The sequence below is a fragment of the Ascidiella aspersa genome, chromosome 1 (assembly GCF_963924565.1).
Source record: "Ascidiella aspersa chromosome 1, kaAscAspe10.2, whole genome shotgun sequence".
In the NCBI taxonomy this organism is placed as follows: domain Eukaryota; kingdom Metazoa; phylum Chordata; class Ascidiacea; order Phlebobranchia; family Ascidiidae; genus Ascidiella; species Ascidiella aspersa.
In genome coordinates, this window is record NC_139447.1 from 27,007,325 (window position 1) to 27,022,384 (window position 15,060).

At 39.8% G+C, this 15,060-nt stretch overlaps 1 protein-coding gene and 80 non-coding genes across 81 annotated transcripts in view; 80 read left to right on the forward strand and 1 right to left on the reverse strand.

The window, feature by feature from the left end:
• LOC146168935 (uncharacterized) overlaps nucleotides 1–15,060 on the reverse strand; it is a 93,879-nt gene that overhangs the window by 54,481 nt on the left and 24,338 nt on the right. The window lies entirely within an intron of this gene.
• On the forward strand, nucleotides 74–146 carry Trnam-cau (transfer RNA methionine (anticodon CAU)). The gene has a single exon. It is a non-coding gene; the product is annotated as a tRNA-Met (tRNA).
• Trnam-cau (transfer RNA methionine (anticodon CAU)) lies at nucleotides 228–300 on the forward strand. The gene has a single exon. It is a non-coding gene; the product is annotated as a tRNA-Met (tRNA).
• Nucleotides 382–454, forward strand: Trnam-cau (transfer RNA methionine (anticodon CAU)). Its single transcript has one exon. It is a non-coding gene; the product is annotated as a tRNA-Met (tRNA).
• Nucleotides 535–607, forward strand: Trnam-cau (transfer RNA methionine (anticodon CAU)). The gene has a single exon. It is a non-coding gene; the product is annotated as a tRNA-Met (tRNA).
• On the forward strand, nucleotides 689–761 carry Trnam-cau (transfer RNA methionine (anticodon CAU)). Its single transcript has one exon. It is a non-coding gene; the product is annotated as a tRNA-Met (tRNA).
• Trnam-cau (transfer RNA methionine (anticodon CAU)) lies at nucleotides 997–1,069 on the forward strand. The gene has a single exon. It is a non-coding gene; the product is annotated as a tRNA-Met (tRNA).
• Trnam-cau (transfer RNA methionine (anticodon CAU)) lies at nucleotides 1,151–1,223 on the forward strand. The gene has a single exon. It is a non-coding gene; the product is annotated as a tRNA-Met (tRNA).
• On the forward strand, nucleotides 1,305–1,377 carry Trnam-cau (transfer RNA methionine (anticodon CAU)). Its single transcript has one exon. It is a non-coding gene; the product is annotated as a tRNA-Met (tRNA).
• Nucleotides 1,459–1,531, forward strand: Trnam-cau (transfer RNA methionine (anticodon CAU)). Its single transcript has one exon. It is a non-coding gene; the product is annotated as a tRNA-Met (tRNA).
• Nucleotides 1,613–1,685, forward strand: Trnam-cau (transfer RNA methionine (anticodon CAU)). The gene has a single exon. It is a non-coding gene; the product is annotated as a tRNA-Met (tRNA).
• Nucleotides 1,767–1,839, forward strand: Trnam-cau (transfer RNA methionine (anticodon CAU)). Its single transcript has one exon. It is a non-coding gene; the product is annotated as a tRNA-Met (tRNA).
• Nucleotides 1,921–1,993, forward strand: Trnam-cau (transfer RNA methionine (anticodon CAU)). The gene has a single exon. It is a non-coding gene; the product is annotated as a tRNA-Met (tRNA).
• On the forward strand, nucleotides 2,075–2,147 carry Trnam-cau (transfer RNA methionine (anticodon CAU)). Its single transcript has one exon. It is a non-coding gene; the product is annotated as a tRNA-Met (tRNA).
• Nucleotides 2,229–2,301, forward strand: Trnam-cau (transfer RNA methionine (anticodon CAU)). Its single transcript has one exon. It is a non-coding gene; the product is annotated as a tRNA-Met (tRNA).
• On the forward strand, nucleotides 2,383–2,455 carry Trnam-cau (transfer RNA methionine (anticodon CAU)). The gene has a single exon. It is a non-coding gene; the product is annotated as a tRNA-Met (tRNA).
• Trnam-cau (transfer RNA methionine (anticodon CAU)) lies at nucleotides 2,537–2,609 on the forward strand. The gene has a single exon. It is a non-coding gene; the product is annotated as a tRNA-Met (tRNA).
• Trnam-cau (transfer RNA methionine (anticodon CAU)) lies at nucleotides 2,692–2,764 on the forward strand. Its single transcript has one exon. It is a non-coding gene; the product is annotated as a tRNA-Met (tRNA).
• Nucleotides 2,846–2,918, forward strand: Trnam-cau (transfer RNA methionine (anticodon CAU)). Its single transcript has one exon. It is a non-coding gene; the product is annotated as a tRNA-Met (tRNA).
• Nucleotides 3,000–3,072, forward strand: Trnam-cau (transfer RNA methionine (anticodon CAU)). The gene has a single exon. It is a non-coding gene; the product is annotated as a tRNA-Met (tRNA).
• On the forward strand, nucleotides 3,154–3,226 carry Trnam-cau (transfer RNA methionine (anticodon CAU)). Its single transcript has one exon. It is a non-coding gene; the product is annotated as a tRNA-Met (tRNA).
• Nucleotides 3,308–3,380, forward strand: Trnam-cau (transfer RNA methionine (anticodon CAU)). Its single transcript has one exon. It is a non-coding gene; the product is annotated as a tRNA-Met (tRNA).
• Nucleotides 3,462–3,534, forward strand: Trnam-cau (transfer RNA methionine (anticodon CAU)). Its single transcript has one exon. It is a non-coding gene; the product is annotated as a tRNA-Met (tRNA).
• Trnam-cau (transfer RNA methionine (anticodon CAU)) lies at nucleotides 3,616–3,688 on the forward strand. Its single transcript has one exon. It is a non-coding gene; the product is annotated as a tRNA-Met (tRNA).
• Nucleotides 3,770–3,842, forward strand: Trnam-cau (transfer RNA methionine (anticodon CAU)). The gene has a single exon. It is a non-coding gene; the product is annotated as a tRNA-Met (tRNA).
• Nucleotides 3,924–3,996, forward strand: Trnam-cau (transfer RNA methionine (anticodon CAU)). The gene has a single exon. It is a non-coding gene; the product is annotated as a tRNA-Met (tRNA).
• Nucleotides 4,078–4,150, forward strand: Trnam-cau (transfer RNA methionine (anticodon CAU)). The gene has a single exon. It is a non-coding gene; the product is annotated as a tRNA-Met (tRNA).
• On the forward strand, nucleotides 4,232–4,304 carry Trnam-cau (transfer RNA methionine (anticodon CAU)). The gene has a single exon. It is a non-coding gene; the product is annotated as a tRNA-Met (tRNA).
• Nucleotides 4,386–4,458, forward strand: Trnam-cau (transfer RNA methionine (anticodon CAU)). Its single transcript has one exon. It is a non-coding gene; the product is annotated as a tRNA-Met (tRNA).
• On the forward strand, nucleotides 4,540–4,612 carry Trnam-cau (transfer RNA methionine (anticodon CAU)). The gene has a single exon. It is a non-coding gene; the product is annotated as a tRNA-Met (tRNA).
• On the forward strand, nucleotides 4,694–4,766 carry Trnam-cau (transfer RNA methionine (anticodon CAU)). Its single transcript has one exon. It is a non-coding gene; the product is annotated as a tRNA-Met (tRNA).
• Nucleotides 5,002–5,074, forward strand: Trnam-cau (transfer RNA methionine (anticodon CAU)). The gene has a single exon. It is a non-coding gene; the product is annotated as a tRNA-Met (tRNA).
• Trnam-cau (transfer RNA methionine (anticodon CAU)) lies at nucleotides 5,156–5,228 on the forward strand. The gene has a single exon. It is a non-coding gene; the product is annotated as a tRNA-Met (tRNA).
• Trnam-cau (transfer RNA methionine (anticodon CAU)) lies at nucleotides 5,310–5,382 on the forward strand. The gene has a single exon. It is a non-coding gene; the product is annotated as a tRNA-Met (tRNA).
• Nucleotides 5,465–5,537, forward strand: Trnam-cau (transfer RNA methionine (anticodon CAU)). The gene has a single exon. It is a non-coding gene; the product is annotated as a tRNA-Met (tRNA).
• On the forward strand, nucleotides 5,619–5,691 carry Trnam-cau (transfer RNA methionine (anticodon CAU)). Its single transcript has one exon. It is a non-coding gene; the product is annotated as a tRNA-Met (tRNA).
• On the forward strand, nucleotides 5,773–5,845 carry Trnam-cau (transfer RNA methionine (anticodon CAU)). Its single transcript has one exon. It is a non-coding gene; the product is annotated as a tRNA-Met (tRNA).
• Trnam-cau (transfer RNA methionine (anticodon CAU)) lies at nucleotides 5,927–5,999 on the forward strand. The gene has a single exon. It is a non-coding gene; the product is annotated as a tRNA-Met (tRNA).
• Trnam-cau (transfer RNA methionine (anticodon CAU)) lies at nucleotides 6,081–6,153 on the forward strand. The gene has a single exon. It is a non-coding gene; the product is annotated as a tRNA-Met (tRNA).
• Nucleotides 6,235–6,307, forward strand: Trnam-cau (transfer RNA methionine (anticodon CAU)). Its single transcript has one exon. It is a non-coding gene; the product is annotated as a tRNA-Met (tRNA).
• Trnam-cau (transfer RNA methionine (anticodon CAU)) lies at nucleotides 6,389–6,461 on the forward strand. Its single transcript has one exon. It is a non-coding gene; the product is annotated as a tRNA-Met (tRNA).
• On the forward strand, nucleotides 6,543–6,615 carry Trnam-cau (transfer RNA methionine (anticodon CAU)). Its single transcript has one exon. It is a non-coding gene; the product is annotated as a tRNA-Met (tRNA).
• Trnam-cau (transfer RNA methionine (anticodon CAU)) lies at nucleotides 6,697–6,769 on the forward strand. Its single transcript has one exon. It is a non-coding gene; the product is annotated as a tRNA-Met (tRNA).
• Nucleotides 6,851–6,923, forward strand: Trnam-cau (transfer RNA methionine (anticodon CAU)). The gene has a single exon. It is a non-coding gene; the product is annotated as a tRNA-Met (tRNA).
• Trnam-cau (transfer RNA methionine (anticodon CAU)) lies at nucleotides 7,005–7,077 on the forward strand. The gene has a single exon. It is a non-coding gene; the product is annotated as a tRNA-Met (tRNA).
• On the forward strand, nucleotides 7,159–7,231 carry Trnam-cau (transfer RNA methionine (anticodon CAU)). The gene has a single exon. It is a non-coding gene; the product is annotated as a tRNA-Met (tRNA).
• Trnam-cau (transfer RNA methionine (anticodon CAU)) lies at nucleotides 7,313–7,385 on the forward strand. The gene has a single exon. It is a non-coding gene; the product is annotated as a tRNA-Met (tRNA).
• Trnam-cau (transfer RNA methionine (anticodon CAU)) lies at nucleotides 7,467–7,539 on the forward strand. Its single transcript has one exon. It is a non-coding gene; the product is annotated as a tRNA-Met (tRNA).
• Trnam-cau (transfer RNA methionine (anticodon CAU)) lies at nucleotides 7,621–7,693 on the forward strand. Its single transcript has one exon. It is a non-coding gene; the product is annotated as a tRNA-Met (tRNA).
• On the forward strand, nucleotides 7,775–7,847 carry Trnam-cau (transfer RNA methionine (anticodon CAU)). Its single transcript has one exon. It is a non-coding gene; the product is annotated as a tRNA-Met (tRNA).
• Nucleotides 7,929–8,001, forward strand: Trnam-cau (transfer RNA methionine (anticodon CAU)). The gene has a single exon. It is a non-coding gene; the product is annotated as a tRNA-Met (tRNA).
• Trnam-cau (transfer RNA methionine (anticodon CAU)) lies at nucleotides 8,083–8,155 on the forward strand. The gene has a single exon. It is a non-coding gene; the product is annotated as a tRNA-Met (tRNA).
• Nucleotides 8,237–8,309, forward strand: Trnam-cau (transfer RNA methionine (anticodon CAU)). Its single transcript has one exon. It is a non-coding gene; the product is annotated as a tRNA-Met (tRNA).
• Nucleotides 8,391–8,463, forward strand: Trnam-cau (transfer RNA methionine (anticodon CAU)). Its single transcript has one exon. It is a non-coding gene; the product is annotated as a tRNA-Met (tRNA).
• Trnam-cau (transfer RNA methionine (anticodon CAU)) lies at nucleotides 8,545–8,617 on the forward strand. The gene has a single exon. It is a non-coding gene; the product is annotated as a tRNA-Met (tRNA).
• On the forward strand, nucleotides 8,699–8,771 carry Trnam-cau (transfer RNA methionine (anticodon CAU)). Its single transcript has one exon. It is a non-coding gene; the product is annotated as a tRNA-Met (tRNA).
• Trnam-cau (transfer RNA methionine (anticodon CAU)) lies at nucleotides 8,853–8,925 on the forward strand. Its single transcript has one exon. It is a non-coding gene; the product is annotated as a tRNA-Met (tRNA).
• Nucleotides 9,007–9,079, forward strand: Trnam-cau (transfer RNA methionine (anticodon CAU)). Its single transcript has one exon. It is a non-coding gene; the product is annotated as a tRNA-Met (tRNA).
• Trnam-cau (transfer RNA methionine (anticodon CAU)) lies at nucleotides 9,161–9,233 on the forward strand. Its single transcript has one exon. It is a non-coding gene; the product is annotated as a tRNA-Met (tRNA).
• On the forward strand, nucleotides 9,315–9,387 carry Trnam-cau (transfer RNA methionine (anticodon CAU)). Its single transcript has one exon. It is a non-coding gene; the product is annotated as a tRNA-Met (tRNA).
• Nucleotides 9,469–9,541, forward strand: Trnam-cau (transfer RNA methionine (anticodon CAU)). Its single transcript has one exon. It is a non-coding gene; the product is annotated as a tRNA-Met (tRNA).
• Nucleotides 9,623–9,695, forward strand: Trnam-cau (transfer RNA methionine (anticodon CAU)). The gene has a single exon. It is a non-coding gene; the product is annotated as a tRNA-Met (tRNA).
• On the forward strand, nucleotides 9,777–9,849 carry Trnam-cau (transfer RNA methionine (anticodon CAU)). Its single transcript has one exon. It is a non-coding gene; the product is annotated as a tRNA-Met (tRNA).
• Trnam-cau (transfer RNA methionine (anticodon CAU)) lies at nucleotides 9,931–10,003 on the forward strand. Its single transcript has one exon. It is a non-coding gene; the product is annotated as a tRNA-Met (tRNA).
• Trnam-cau (transfer RNA methionine (anticodon CAU)) lies at nucleotides 10,085–10,157 on the forward strand. Its single transcript has one exon. It is a non-coding gene; the product is annotated as a tRNA-Met (tRNA).
• Trnam-cau (transfer RNA methionine (anticodon CAU)) lies at nucleotides 10,701–10,773 on the forward strand. The gene has a single exon. It is a non-coding gene; the product is annotated as a tRNA-Met (tRNA).
• Nucleotides 10,855–10,927, forward strand: Trnam-cau (transfer RNA methionine (anticodon CAU)). Its single transcript has one exon. It is a non-coding gene; the product is annotated as a tRNA-Met (tRNA).
• On the forward strand, nucleotides 11,162–11,234 carry Trnam-cau (transfer RNA methionine (anticodon CAU)). The gene has a single exon. It is a non-coding gene; the product is annotated as a tRNA-Met (tRNA).
• On the forward strand, nucleotides 12,774–12,846 carry Trnam-cau (transfer RNA methionine (anticodon CAU)). The gene has a single exon. It is a non-coding gene; the product is annotated as a tRNA-Met (tRNA).
• Nucleotides 12,927–12,999, forward strand: Trnam-cau (transfer RNA methionine (anticodon CAU)). Its single transcript has one exon. It is a non-coding gene; the product is annotated as a tRNA-Met (tRNA).
• Trnam-cau (transfer RNA methionine (anticodon CAU)) lies at nucleotides 13,081–13,153 on the forward strand. Its single transcript has one exon. It is a non-coding gene; the product is annotated as a tRNA-Met (tRNA).
• Trnam-cau (transfer RNA methionine (anticodon CAU)) lies at nucleotides 13,235–13,307 on the forward strand. Its single transcript has one exon. It is a non-coding gene; the product is annotated as a tRNA-Met (tRNA).
• On the forward strand, nucleotides 13,389–13,461 carry Trnam-cau (transfer RNA methionine (anticodon CAU)). Its single transcript has one exon. It is a non-coding gene; the product is annotated as a tRNA-Met (tRNA).
• Nucleotides 13,543–13,615, forward strand: Trnam-cau (transfer RNA methionine (anticodon CAU)). Its single transcript has one exon. It is a non-coding gene; the product is annotated as a tRNA-Met (tRNA).
• Nucleotides 13,697–13,769, forward strand: Trnam-cau (transfer RNA methionine (anticodon CAU)). Its single transcript has one exon. It is a non-coding gene; the product is annotated as a tRNA-Met (tRNA).
• Trnam-cau (transfer RNA methionine (anticodon CAU)) lies at nucleotides 13,850–13,922 on the forward strand. Its single transcript has one exon. It is a non-coding gene; the product is annotated as a tRNA-Met (tRNA).
• On the forward strand, nucleotides 14,004–14,076 carry Trnam-cau (transfer RNA methionine (anticodon CAU)). The gene has a single exon. It is a non-coding gene; the product is annotated as a tRNA-Met (tRNA).
• Trnam-cau (transfer RNA methionine (anticodon CAU)) lies at nucleotides 14,158–14,230 on the forward strand. Its single transcript has one exon. It is a non-coding gene; the product is annotated as a tRNA-Met (tRNA).
• Nucleotides 14,465–14,537, forward strand: Trnam-cau (transfer RNA methionine (anticodon CAU)). Its single transcript has one exon. It is a non-coding gene; the product is annotated as a tRNA-Met (tRNA).
• Trnam-cau (transfer RNA methionine (anticodon CAU)) lies at nucleotides 14,773–14,845 on the forward strand. The gene has a single exon. It is a non-coding gene; the product is annotated as a tRNA-Met (tRNA).
• Nucleotides 14,927–14,999, forward strand: Trnam-cau (transfer RNA methionine (anticodon CAU)). The gene has a single exon. It is a non-coding gene; the product is annotated as a tRNA-Met (tRNA).

A 15,060-nucleotide genomic window follows, 5' to 3' on the forward strand; every position in this document is an offset into this window, starting at 1 on the left:
TTAAGCAACATATATTTGTTTTTTGTTAAAGCGTACGCAATTTGAAATTGACAAATTAAAGGAATTATTGTAAGCCTCGATGGCGCAGTAGGCAGCGCGTGAGTCTCATAATCTCAAGGTCGTGAGTTCGATCCTCACTCGGGGCAATTGTTTTTTAAGCAACATATATTTGTTTTTTGTTAAAGCGTACGCAATTTGAAATTGACAAATTGAAGGAATTATTGTAAGCCTCGATGGCGCAGTAGGCAGCGCGTGAGTCTCATAATCTCAAGGTCGTGAGTTCGATCCTCACTCGGGGCTATTTTTTTTTAAGCAACATATATTTGTTTTTTGTTAAAGCGTACGCAATTTGAAATTGACAAATTGAAGGAATTATTGTAAGCCTCGATGGCGCAGTAGGCAGCACGTGAGTCTCATAATCTCAAGGTCGTGAGTTCGATCCTCACTCGGGGCAATTGTTTTTTAAGCAACATATATTTTTTTTTGTTAAAGCGTATGCAATTTGAAATTGACAAATTGAAGGAATTATTGTAAGCCTCGATGGCGCAGTAGGCAGCGCGTGAGTCTCATAATCTCAAGGTCGTGAGTTCGATCCTCACTCGGGGCAATTGCTTTTTAAGCAACATATATTTGTTTTTTGTTAAAGCGTATGCAATTTGAAATTGACAAATTGAAGGAATTATTGTAAGCCTCGATGGCGCAGTAGGCAGCGCGTGAGTCTCATAATCTCAAGGTCGTGAGTTCGATCCTCACTCGGGGCAATTGTTTTTTAAGCAACATATATTTGTTTTTTGTTAAAACGTATGCAATTGGAAATCGACAAATTGAAGGAATTATTGTAAGCCTCGATGGCGCATTAGGCAGTGCGTAAGGCTCATAATCTCAAGGTCGTGAGTTCGATCCTCACTCGGGGCAATTTTTTTTCAAGCAACATATATTTGTTTTTTGTTAAAGCGTATGCAATTTGAAATTGACAAATTGAAGGAATTATTGTAAGCCTCGATGGCGCAGTAGGCAGCGCGTGAGTCTCATAATCTCAAGGTCGTGAGTTCGATCCTCACTCGGGGCATTTTTTGTTCAAGCAACGTATATTTGTTTTTTGTTAAAGCGTATGCAATTTGAAATTGACAAATTAAAGGAATTATTGTAAGCCTCGATGGCGCAGTAGGCAGCGCGTGAGTCTCATAATCTCAAGGTCGTGAGTTCGATCCTCACTCGGGGCAATTGTTTTTTAAGCAACATATATTTGTTTTTTGTTAAAGCGTACGCAATTTGAAATTGACAAATTGAAGGAATTATTGTAAGCCTCGATGGCGCAGTAGGCAGCGCGTGAGTCTCATAATCTCAAGGTCGTGAGTTCGATCCTCACTCGGGGCTATTTTTTTTTAAGCAACATATATTTGTTTTTTGTTAAAGCGTACGCAATTGGAAATCGACAAATTGAAGGAATTATTGTAAGCCTCGATGGCGCAGTAGGCAGTGCGTAAGGCTCATAATCTCAAGGTCGTGAGTTCGATCCTCACTCGGGGCAATTGTTTTTTAAGCAACATATATTTGTTTTTTGTTAAAGCGTATGCAATTTGAAATTGACAAATTGAAGGAATTATTGTAAGCCTCGATGGCGCAGTAGGCAGCGCGTGAGTCTCATAATCTCAAGATCGTGAGTTCGATCCTCACTCGGGGCAATTGTTTTTTAAGCAACCTATATTTGTTTTTTGTTAAAGCGTATGCAATTTGAAATTGACAAATTGTAGGAATTATTCTAAGCCTCGATGGCGCAGTAGGCAGCGCGTGAGTCTCATAATCTCAAGGTCGTGAGTTCGATCCTCACTCGGGGCAATTGTTTTTTAAGCAACATATATTTGTTTTTTGTTAAAGCGTACGCAATTTGAAATTGACAAATTGAAGGAATTATTGTAAGCCTCGATGGCGCAGTAGGCAGCGCGTGAGTCTCATAATCTCAAGGTCGTGAGTTCGATCCTCACTCGGGGCTATTTTTTTTTAAGCAACATATATTTGTTTTATGTTAAAGCGTATGCAATTTGAAATTGACAAATTGAAGGAATTATTGTAAGCCTCGATGGCGCAGTAGGCAGCGCGTGAGTCTCATAATCTCAAGGTCGTGAGTTCGATCCTCACTCGGGGAATTTTTTGTTCAAGCAACATATATTTGTTTTTTGTTAAAGCGTATGCAATTTGAAATTGACAAATTGAAGGAATTATTGTAAGCCTCGATGGCGCAGTAGGCAGCGCGTGAGTCTCATAATCTCAAGGTCGTGAGTTCGATCCTCACTCGGGGCAATTTTTTTTTAAGCAACATATATTTGTTTTTTGTTAAAGCATATGCAATTTGAAATTGACAAATTGAAGGAATTATTGTAAGCCTCGATGGCGCAGTAGGCAGCGCGTGAGTCTCATAATCTCAAGGTCGTGAGTTCGATCCTCACTCGGGGCAATTGTTTTTTAAGCAACATATATTTGTTTTTTGTTAAAGCGTATGCAATTTGAAATTGACAAATTGAAGGAATTATTCTAAGCCTCGATGGCGCAGTAGGCAGCGCGTGAGTCTCATAATCTCAAGGTCGTGAGTTCGATCCTCACTCGGGGCAATTGTTTTTTTAAGCAACATATATTTGTTTTTTGTTAAAGCGTACGCAATTTGAAATTGACAAATTGAAGGAATTATCGTAAGCCTCGATGGCGCAGTAGGCAGCGCGTGAATCTCATAATCTCAAGGTCGTGAGTTCGATCCTCACTCGGGGCATTTTTTGTTCAAGCAACATATATTTGTTTTTTGTTAAAGCGTATGCAATTTGAAATTGACAAATTGAAGGAATTATTGTAAGCCTCGATGGCGCAGTAGGCAGCGCGTGAGTCTCATAATCTCAAGGTCGTGAGTTCGATCCACACTCGGGGCAATTGTTTTTTAAGCAACATGTATTTGTTTTTTGTTAAAACGTATGCAATTTGAAATTGACAAATTGAAGGAATTATTGTAAGCCTCGATGGCGCAGTAGGCAGCGCGTGAGTCTCATAATCTCAAGGTCGTGAGTTCGATCCTCACTCGGGGCAATTGTTTTTTAAGCAACATATATTTGTTTTTTGTTAAAGCGTACGCAATTTGAAATTGACAAATTGAAGGAATTATTGTAAGCCTCGATGGCGCAGTAGGCAGCGCGTGACTCTCATAATCTCAAGGTCGTGAGTTCGATCCTCACTCGGGGCAATTGTTTTTTAAGCAACATATATTTGTTTTTTGTTAAAGCGTACGCAATTTGAAATTGACAAATTGAAGGAATTATTGTAAGCCTCGATGGCGCAGTAGGCAGCGCGTGAGTCTCATAATCTTAAGGTCGTGAGTTCGATCCTCACTCGGGGCTATTTTTTTTTAAGCAACATATATTTGTTTTTTGTTAAAGCGTATGCAATTTGAAATTGACAAATTAAAGGAATTATTGTAAGCCTCGATGGCGCAGTAGGCAGCGCGTGAGTCTCATAATCTCAAGGCCGTGAGTTCGATCCTCACTCGGGGCATTTTTTGTTCAAGCAACATATATTTGTTTTTTGTTAAAGCGTATGCAATTTGAAATTGACAAATTGAAGGAATTATTGTAAGCCTCGATGGCGCAGTAGGCAGCGCGTGAGTCTCATAATCTCAAGGTCGTGAGTTCGTTCCTCACTCGGGGCAATTGTTTTTTAAGCAACATATATTTGTTTTTTGTTAAAGCGTATGCAATTTGAAATTGACAAATTGAAGGAATTATTCTAAGCCTCGATGGCGCAGTAGGCAGCGCGTGAGTCTCATAATCTCAAGGTCGTGAGTTCGATCCTCACTCGGGGCAATTGTTTTTTAAGCAACATATATTTGTTTTTTGTTAAAGCGTACGCAATTTGAAATTGACAAATTGAAGGAATTATTGTAAGCCTCGATGGCGCAGTAGGCAGCGCGTGAGTCTCATAATCTCAAGGCCGTGAGTTCGATCCTCACTCGGGGCATTTTTTGTTCAAGCAACATATATCTGTTTTTTGTTAAAGCGTATGCAATTTGAAATTGACAAATTGAAGGAATTATTGTAAGCCTCGATGGCGCAGTAGGCAGCGCGTGAGTCTCATAATCTCAAGGTCGTGAGTTCGATCCTCACTCGGGGCAATTGTTTTTTAAGCAACATATATTTGTTTTTTGTTAAAGCGTATGCAATTTGAAATTGACAAATTGAAGGAATTATTCTAAGCCTCGATGGCGCAGTAGGCAGCGCGTGAGTCTCATAATCTCAAGGTCGTGAGTTCGATCCTCACTCGGGGCAATTGTTTTTTGAGCAACATATATTTGTTTTTTGTTAAAGCGTACGCAATTTGAAATTGACAAATTGAAGGAATTATTGTAAGCCTCGATGGCGCAGTAGGCAGCGCGTGAGTCTCATAATCTCAAGGTCGTGAGTTCGATCCTCACTCGGGGCTATTTTTTTTTAAGCAACATATATTTGTTTTTTGTTAAAGCGTATGCAATTTGAAATTGACAAATTGAAGGAAATATTGTAAGCCTCGATGGCGCAGTAGGCAGCGCGTGAGTCTCATAATCTCAAGGTCGTGAGTTCGATCCTCACTCGGGGCTATTTTTTTTTAAGCAACATATATTTGTTTTTTGTTAAAGCGTATGCAATTTGAAATTGACAAATTGAAGGAATTATTGTAAGCCTCGATGGCGCAGTAGGCAGCGCGTGAGTCTCATAATCTCAAGGTCGTGAGTTCGTTCCTCACTCGGGGCAATTGTTTTTTAAGCAACATATATTTGTTTTTTGTTAAAACGTATGCAATTGGAAATCGACAAATTGAAGGAATTATTGTAAGCATCGATGGCGCATTAGGCAGTGCGTAAGGCTCATAATCTCAAGGTCGTGAGTTCGATCCTCACTCGGGGCAATTTTTTTTCAAGCAACATATATTTGTTTTTTGTTAAAGCGTATGCAATTTGAAATTGACAAATTGAAGGAATTATTGTAAGCCTCGATGGCGCAGTAGGCAGCGCGTGAGTCTCATAATCTCAAGGTCGTGAGTTCGATCCTCACTCGGGGCATTTTTTGTTCAAGCAACATATATTTGTTTTTTGTTAAAGCGTACGCAATTTGAAATTGACAAATTAAAGGAATTATTGTAAGCCTCGATGGCGCAGTAGGCAGCGCGTTAGTCTCATAATCTCAAGGTCGTGAGTTCGATCCTCACTCGGGGCAATTGTTTTTTAAGCAACATATATTTGTTTTTTGTTAAAGCGTACGCAATTTGAAATTGACAAATTGAAGGAATTATTGTAAGCCTCGATGGCGCAGTAGGCAGCGCGTGAGTCTCATAATCTCAAGGTCGTGTGTTCGATCCTCACTCGGGGCTATTTTTTTTTTAAGCAACATATATTTGTTTTTTGTTAAAGCGTACGCAATTGGAAATCGACAAATTGAAGGAATTATTGTAAGCCTCGATGGCGCAGTAGGCAGTGCGTAAGGCTCATAATCTCAAGGTCGTGAGTTCGATCCTCACTCGGGGCAATTGTTTTTTAAGCAACCTATATTTGTTTTTTGTTAAAGCGTATGCAATTTGAAATTGACAAATTGTAGGAATTATTCTAAGCCTCGATGGCGCAGTAGGCAGCGCGTGAGTCTCATAATCTCAAGGTCGTGAGTTTGATCCTCACTCGGGGCAATTGTTTTTTAAGCAACATATATTTGTTTTTTGTTAAAGCGTACGCAATTTGAAATTGACAAATTGAAGGAATTATTGTAAGCCTCGATGGCGCAGTAGGCAGCGCGTGAGTCTCATAATCTCAAGGTCGTGAGTTCGATCCTCACTCGGGGCTATTTTTTTTTAAGCAACATATATTTGTTTTTTGCTAAAGCGTATGCAATTTGAAATTGACAAATTGAAGGAATTATTGTAAGCCTCGATGGCGCAGTAGGCAGCGCGTGAGTCTCATAATCTCAAGGTCGTGAGTTCGATCCTCACTCGGGGAATTTTTTGTTCAAGCAACATATATTTGTTTTTTGTTAAAGCGTATGCAATTTGAAATTGACAAATTGAAGGAATTATTGTAAGCCTCGATGGCGCAGTAGGCAGCGCGTGAGTCTCATAATCTCAAGGTCGTGAGTTCGATCCTCACTCGGGGCAATTTTTTTTTAAGCAACATATATTTGTTTTTTGTTAAAGCGTATGCAATTTGAAATTGACAAATTGAAGGAATTATTGTAAGCCTCGATGGCGCAGTAGGCAGCGCGTGAGTCTCATAATCTCAAGGTCGTGAGTTCGATCCTCACTCGGGGCAATTGTTTTTTAAGCAACATATATTTGTTTTTTGTTAAAGCGTATGCAATTTGAAATTGACAAATTGAAGGAATTATTCTAAGCCTCGATGGCGCAGTAGGCAGCGCGTGAGTCTCATAATCTCAAGGTCGTGAGTTCGATCCTCACTCGGGGCAATTGTTTTTTAAGCAACATATATTTGTTTTTTGTTAAAGCGTACGCAATTTGAAATTGACAAATTGAAGGAATTATCGTAAGCCTCGATGGCGCAGTAGGCAGCGCGTGAATCTCATAATCTCAAGGTCGTGAGTTCGATCCTCACTCGGGGCATTTTTTGTTCAAGCAACATATATTTGTTTTTTGTTAAAGCGTATGCAATTTAAAATTGACAAATTGAAGGAATTATTGAAAGCCTCGATGGCGCAGTAGGCAGCGCGTAAGTCTCATAATCTCAAGGTCGTGAGTTCGATCCTCACTCGGGGCAATTGTTTTTTAAGCAACATGTATTTGTTTTTTGTTAAAACGTATGCAATTTGAAATTGACAAATTGAAGGAATTATTGTAAGCCTCGATGGCGCAGTAGGCAGCGCGTGAGTCTCATAAACTCAAGGTCGTGAGTTCGATCCTTACTCGGGGCATTTGTTTTTTAAGCAACATATATTTGTTTTTTGTTAAAGCGTACGCAATTTGAAATTGACAAATTGAAGGAATTATTGTAAGCCTCGATGGCGCAGTAGGCAGCGCGTGACTCTCATAATCTCAAGGTCGTGAGTTCGATCCTCACTGGGGGCAATTGTTTTTTAAGCAACATATATTTGTTTTTTGTTAAAGCGTACGCAATTTGAAATTGACAAATTGAAGGAATTATTGTAAGCCTCGATGGCGCAGTAGGCAGCGCGTGAGTCTCATAATCTCAAGGTCGTGAGTTCGATCCTCACTCGGGGCAATTTTTTTTTAAGCAACATATATTTGTTTTTTGTTAAAGCGTATGCAATTTGAAATTGACAAATTGAAGGAATTATTGTAAGCCTCGATGGCGCAGTAGGCAGCGCGTGAGTCTCATAATCTCAAGGTCGTGAGTTCGATCCTCACTCGGGGCAATTGTTTTTTAAGCAACATATATTTGTTTTTTGTTAAAGCGTATGCAATTTGAAATTGACAAATTGAAGGAATTATTCTAAGCCTCGATGGCGCAGTAGGCAGCGCGTGAGTCTCATAATCTCAAGGTCGTGAGTTCGATCCTCACTCGGGGCAATTGTTTTTTAAGCAACATATATTTGTTTTTTGTTAAAGCGTACGCAATTTGAAATTGACAAATTGAAGGAATTATCGTAAGCCTCGATGGCGCAGTAGGCAGCGCGTGAATCTCATAATCTCAAGGTCGTGAGTTCGATCCTCACTCGGGGCATTTTTTGTTCAAGCAACATATATTTGTTTTTTGTTAAAGCGTATGCAATTTAAAATTGACAAATTGAAGGAATTATTGAAAGCCTCGATGGCGCAGTAGGCAGCGCGTAAGTCTCATAATCTCAAGGTCGTGAGTTCGATCCTCACTCGGGGCAATTGTTTTTTAAGCAACATGTATTTGTTTTTTGTTAAAACGTATGCAATTTGAAATTGACAAATTGAAGGAATTATTGTAAGCCTCGATGGCGCAGTAGGCAGCGCGTGAGTCTCATAAACTCAAGGTCGTGAGTTCGATCCTTACTCGGGGCATTTGTTTTTTAAGCAACATATATTTGTTTTTTGTTAAAGCGTACGCAATTTGAAATTGACAAATTGAAGGAATTATTGTAAGCCTCGATGGCGCAGTAGGCAGCGCGTGACTCTCATAATCTCAAGGTCGTGAGTTCGATCCTCACTGGGGGCAATTGTTTTTTAAGCAACATATATTTGTTTTTTGTTAAAGCGTACGCAATTTGAAATTGACAAATTGAAGGAATTATTGTAAGCCTCGATGGCGCAGTAGGCAGCGCGTGAGTCTCATAATCTCAAGTTCGTGAGTTCGATCCTCACTCGGGGCTATTTTTTTTTAAGCAACATATATTTGTTTTTTGTTAAAGCGTATGCAATTTGAAATTGACAAATTGAAGGAATTATTGTAAGCCTCGATGGCGCAGTAGGCAGCGCGTGAGTCTCATAATCTCAAGGCCGTGAGTTCGATCCTCACTCGGGGCATTTTTTGTTCAAGCAACATATATTTGTTTTTTGTTAAAGCGTATGCAATTTGAAATTGACAAATTGAAGGAATTATTGTAAGCCTCGATGGCGCAGTAGGCAGCGCGTGAGTCTCATAATCTCAAGGTCGTGAGTTCGATCCTCACTCGGGGCAATTGTTTTTTAAGCAACATATATTTGTTTTTTGTTAAAGCGTATGCAATTTGAAATTGACAAATTGAAGGAATTATTCTAAGCCTCGATGGCGCAGTAGGCAGCGCGTGAGTCTCATAATCTCAAGGTCGTGAGTTCGATCCTCACTCGGGGCAATTGTTTTTTAAGCAACATATATTTGTTTTTTGTTAAAGCGTACGCAATTTGAAATTGACAAATTGAAGGAATTATTGTAAGCCTCGATGGCGCAGTAGGCAGCGCGTGAGTCTCATAATCTCAAGGTCGTGAGTTCGATCCTCACTCGGGGCAATTGTTTTTTAAGCAACATATATTTGTTTTTTGTTAAAGCGTATGCAATTTGAAATTGACAAATTGAAGGAATTATCGTAAGCCTCGATGGCGCAGTAGGCAGCGCGTGAATCTCATAATCTCAAGGTCGTGAGTTCGATCCTCACTCGGGGCATTTTTTGTTCAAGCAACATATATTTGTTTTTTGTTAAAGCGTATGCAATTTGAAATTGACAAATTGAAGGAATTATTGTAAGCCTCGATGGCGCAGTAGGCAGCGCGTGAGTCTCATAATCTCAAGGTCGTGAGTTCGATACTCACTCGGGGCAATTGTTTTTTAAGCAACATGTATTTGTTTTTTGTTAAAACGTATGCAATTTGAAATTGACAAATTGAAGGAATTATTGTAAGCCTCGATGGCGCAGTAGGCAGCGCGTGAGTCTCATAATCTCAAGGTCGTGAGTTCGATCCTCACTCGGGGCAATTGTTTTTTAAGCAACATATATTTGTTTTTTGTTAAAGCGTACGCAATTTGAAATTGACAAATTGAAGGAATTATTGTAAGCCTCGATGGCGCAGTAGGCAGCGCGTGAGTCTCATAATCTCAAGGTCGTGAGTTCGATCCTCACTCGGGACTATTTTTTTTTAAGCAACATATATTTGTTTTTTGTTAAAGCGTATGCAATTTGAAATTGACAAATTGAAGGAATTATTGTAAGCCTCGATGGCGCAGTAGGCAGCGCGTGAGTCTCATAATCTCAAGGCCGTGAGTTCGATCCTCACTCGGGGCATTTTTTGTTCAAGCAACATATATTTGTTTTTTGTTAAAGCGTATGCAATTTGAAATTGACAAATTGAAGGAATTATTGTAAGCCTCGATGGCGCAGTAGGCAGCGCGTGAGTCTCATAATCTCAAGGTCGTGAGTTCGATCCTCACTCGGGGCAATTGTTTTTTAAGCAACATATATTTGTTTTTTGTTAAAGCGTATGCAATTTGAAATTGACAAATTGAAGGAATTATTCTAAGCCTCGATGGCGCAGTAGGCAGCGCGTGAGTCTCATAATCTCAAGGTCGTGAGTTCGATCCTCACTCGGGGCAATTGTTTTTTAAGCAATATATATTTGTTTTTTGTTAAAGCGTACGCAATTTGAAATTGACAAATTGAAGGAATTATTGTAAGCCTCGATGGCGCAGTAGGCAGCGCGTGAGTCTCATAATCTCAAGGTCGTGGGTTCGATCCTCATTCGGTGCAATTTTTTTTTAAGCAACATATATTTGTTTTTTGTTAAAGCGTACGCAATTTGAAATTGGCAAATTGAAGGAAAGATTTTAAGCCTCGACGGTGCAGTAGGAAGCGCGTGAGTCTCATAATCTCAAGGTCGTGGGTTCGATCCTCACCCGGTACAATTGATTTTTAAGCAACATGTATATGTTTTTTGTTAAAACTTATGCAATTGGAAATCGACAAATTGAAGGAATTATTGTAAGCCTCGATGGCGCAGTAGGCAGTGCGTGAGGCTCATAATCTCAAGGTCGTAAGTTCGATCCTCACTCGGGGAAATTGTTTTTTAAGCAACATGTATATGTTTCTTGTTAAAGCGTACGCATTTTGAAATTGACAAATTGAAGGAATTATTCTAAGCCTCGATGGCGCAGTAGGCAGAGCGTGAGTCTCATAATCTCAAGGTTGTGAGTTCGATCCTCACTCGGTGCAATTGCATTTTAAGCAACATGTATTTCTTTTTTGTTGAAGGGTACGGAATTTGAAATTGACAAATTGATGAACTTATTCTAAACCTCGATGGCGCAGTAGGCAGCGCGTGAGTCTCATAATCTCAAGGTCGTGAGTTCGATCCTCACTCGGGGCAATTGTTTTTCAAGCTACATGTATTTGTTTTTTGTTAAAGCGTATGCAATTGGAAATTGACAAATTGAAGAAAATATTGTTAGTCTCGATGGCGCAGTAGGCAGCGCGTGAGTCTCATAATCTCAAGGTCGTGAGTTCGATCCTCACTCGGGGCAATTGCTTTTCAAGCAACATTTATTTGTTTTTGCTAAAGCGTACGCAAATTGAAATTGACAAATTGAAGGAATTATTGTAAGCCTCGATGGCGCAGTAGGCAGCGAGTGAGTCTCATAATCTCAAGGTCGTTAGTTCGCTCCTCACTCGGGGAAATTGTTTTTCAAGCAACATGTCTTTGTTTTTTGTTAAAGCGTATGCAATTTGAAATTGACAAATTGAAGGAATTATAATAAGCCTCGATGCCGCAGTAGGCAGCGCGTGAGTCTCATAATCTCAAGGTCGTGAGTTCTATCCTCACTCGGGGCAATTGTTTTTTTAAGCAATATCTATTTGTTTTTGCTAAAGCGTTCGCAATTTGAGATTGACAAATTGAAGGAATTATTTTAAGCCTCGATGGCGCAGTAGGCAGCGAGTGAGTCTCATAATCTCAAGGTCGTGAGTTCAATCCTCACTCGGGGGAATGTTTTTTTAAGCAACATTTTTTTTTATCAAAGCGTATGCAATTTCAAATTGACAAATTGAAGGAATTATTGTAAGCCTCGATGGCGCAGTAGGCAGTGCGTGATTCTCATAATCTCTAGGTCGTGAGTTCGATCCTCCCTCGGGCAATTGTATTTTAAGCTATATGCATTTGTTTTTTGTTAAAGCGTATGTAATTTGAAATTGACAAATTGAAGGAATTATTGTAAGCCTCGATGGCGCAGCAGGAGGCGCGTGAGTCTCATAATCTCAATGTCGCGAGTGCGATCCTCACTAGGGCAATTGGTTTTCAAGTGCGCAGTAGGCAGCGTGTGAGTCTCATAATCTCCAGGTCGTGAGTTCGAACCTCCCTCGGGGCAATTTTTTTTCAATTAACATATATTGGTTTTTCGAAAATGCGTATGGAAGATGAAATTGACAAATTGAAGGAATTATTATAAGCCTCGCTGGCGCAGTAGGCAGCGCGTGATTCTCATAATCTCAAGGCCGTGAGTTCGATCCTCACTCGGGGCAATTGTTTTTAAGCTACATGAATTTGTTTTTGTAAAAGCGTATTCAACTTGAAATTGACAAATGGAAGGAATTATTGTAAGCCTCGCTGGCGCAGTAGGCAGCGAGTGAGTCTCATAATCTCAAGGTCGTGAGTTCGATCCTCATTCGGGGCAATTGTTTTTAAGCTACATGTATTTATTTTTGTAAAAGCGTATTCAACTTGAAATTAACAAATTGAAGGAATTATTGTAAGCCTCGCTGGCGCAGTAGGCAGCGAGTGAGTCTCATAATCTCAAGGTCGTGAGTTGAATCCTCACTCGGGGGAATGTTTTTTTCAGCAACATTTTTTTTTTATCAAAGCGTATGCAGTTGAAGGAATTATTGTAAGCCTCGATGGCGCAGTAGGCAGCCCATGAGTCTCATAATCTCAAGGTCGTGAATTCGATCTTCACTCGGGGCAATTGTTTTTCAAGCAACATATATTGTTTTTTGAAAATACGTATGAAATTTGAAATTGACAAATTGAAGGAATTATTGTAAGTCTCGATGACGCAGTAGGCAGCGCGTGAGTCTCATAATCTCAATGTCGCGAGTGCGATCCTCACTAGGGCAATTCTTTTTCAAGTGCACAGTAGGAGGCGCGTGAGTCTCATAATCTCAAGGTCGCGAGTGCGATCCTCACTAGGGCAATTGTTTTTCAAGTGCGCAGTAGGCTGCGCGTGAGTCTCATAATCATCTATTTGTTTTTTTTTAAAGCTTATGCAACTTCTCACTCGGGGTCTTCACTCGGGGCAATTGTTTTTGAAGTAACATATATTGTTTTTTCAAAAGCGTATGCAATTTGAAATTGACAAATTGAAGTAAAAATTTTAAGCTTCGATGGCGCAGTATGCAGCGCGTGAGTCTCATAATCTCAAGGTCGTGAGTTCGATTCTCACTCGGGGCAATTTTTTTTGAGCAACATATATTTGTTTTTTGTTAAAGCGTATGCAATTTGAAATTGACAAATTGAAGGAATTTTTGTAAGCCTCGATGGCGCAGTAGGCAGCGCGTGAGTCTCATAATCTCAAGGTCGTGAGTTCGATCCTCACTCGGGGCATTTTTTGTTCAAGCAACATATATTTGTTTTTTGTTAAAGCGTATGCAATTTGAAATTGACAAATTGAAGGAATTATTGTAAGCCTCGATGGCGCAGTAGGCAGCGCGTGAGTCTCATAATCTCAAGGTCGTGAGTTCGATCCTCACTCGGGGCAATTGTTTTTTAAGCAACATATATTTGTTTTTTGTTAAAGCGTATGCAATTTGAAATTGACAAATTGAAGGAATTATTCTAAGCCTCGATGGCGCAGTAGGCAGCGCGTGAGTCTCATAATCTCAAGGTCGTGAGTTCGATCCTCACTCGGGGCGATTGTTTTTTGAGCAACATATATTTGTTTTTTGTTAAAGCGTACGCAATTTGAAATTGACAAATTGAAGGAATTATTGTAAGCCTCGATGGCGCAGTAGGCAGCGCGTGAGTCTCATAATCTCAAGGTCGTGAGTTCGATCCTCACTCGGGGCTATTTTTTTTTAAGCAACATATATTTGTTTTTTGTTAAAGCGTACGCAATTTGAAATTGACAAATTGAAGGAATTGTTGTAAGCCTCGATGGCGCAGTAGGCAGCGCGTGAGTCTCATAATCTCAAGGTCGTGAGTTCGATCCTCACTCGGGGCATTTTTTGTTCAAGCAACATATATTTGTTTTTTGTTAAAGCGTATGCAATTTGAAATTGACAAATTGAAGGAATTATTGTAAGCCTCGATGGCGCAGTAGGCAGCGCGTGAGTCTCATAATCTCAAGGTCGTGAGTTCGATCCTCACTCGGGGCAATTTTTTTTAAGCAACATATATTTGTTTTTTGTTAAAACGTATGCAATTGGAAATCGACAAATTGAAGGAATTATTGTAAGCCTCGATGGCGCAGTAGGCAGTGCGTAAGGCTCATAATCTCAAGGTCGTGAGTTCGATCCTCACTCGGGGCAATTGTTTTTTAAGCAACATATATTTGTTTTTTGTTAAAGCGTACGCAATTTGAAATTGACAAATTGAAGGAATTATTGTAAGCCTCGATGGCGCTGTAGGCAGCGCGTGAGTCTCATAATCTCAAGGTCGTGAGTTCGATCCTCACTCGGGGCAATTGCTTTTTAAGCAACATATATTTGTTTTTTGTTAAAGCGTCTGCAATTTGAAATTGACAAATTGAAGGAATTATTCTAAGCCTCGATGGCGCAGTAGGCAGCGCGTGAGTCTCATAATCTCAAGGTCGTGAGTTCGATCCTCACTCGGGGCAATTGTTTTTTAAGCAACATATATTTGTTTTTTGTTAAAGCGTACGCAATTTGAAATTGACAAATTGAAGGAATTATTGTAAGCCTCGATGGCGCAGTAGGCAGCGCGTGAGTCTCATAACACAAGGTCGTGAGTTCGATCCTCACTCGGGGCTATTTTTTTTTTAAGCAACATATATTTTTTTTTGTTAAAGCGTATGCAATTTGAAATTGACAAATTGAAGGAATTATTGTAAACCTCGATGGCGCAGTAGGCAGCGCGTCAGTCTCATAATCTCAAGGTCGTGAGTTCGATCCTCACTCGGGGCAATTGTTTTTTAAGCAACATATATTTGTTTTTTGTTAAAACGTATGCAATTGGAAATCGACAAATTGAAGGAATTATTGTAAGCCTCGATGGCGCATTAGGCAGTGCGTAAGTCTCATAATCTCAAGGTCGTGAGTTCGATCCTCACTCGGGGCAATTATTTTTCAAGCAACATATATTTGTTTTTTGTTAAAGCGTATGCAATTTGAAATTGACAAATTGAAGGAATTATTGTAAGCCTCGATGGCGCAGTAGGCAGCGCGTGAGTCTCATAATCTCAAGGTCGTGAGTTCGATCCTCACTCGGGGCATTTTTTGTTCAAGCAACATATATTTGTTTTTTGTTAAAGCGTACGCAATTTGAAATTGACAAATTGAAGGAATTATTGTAAGCCTCGATGGCGCAGTAGGCAGCGCGTGAGTCTCATAATCTCAAGGTCGTCAGTTCGATCCTCACTCGGGGCAATTGTTTTTTAAGCAACATATATTTGTTTTTTGTTAAAGCGTACGCAATTTGAAATTGACA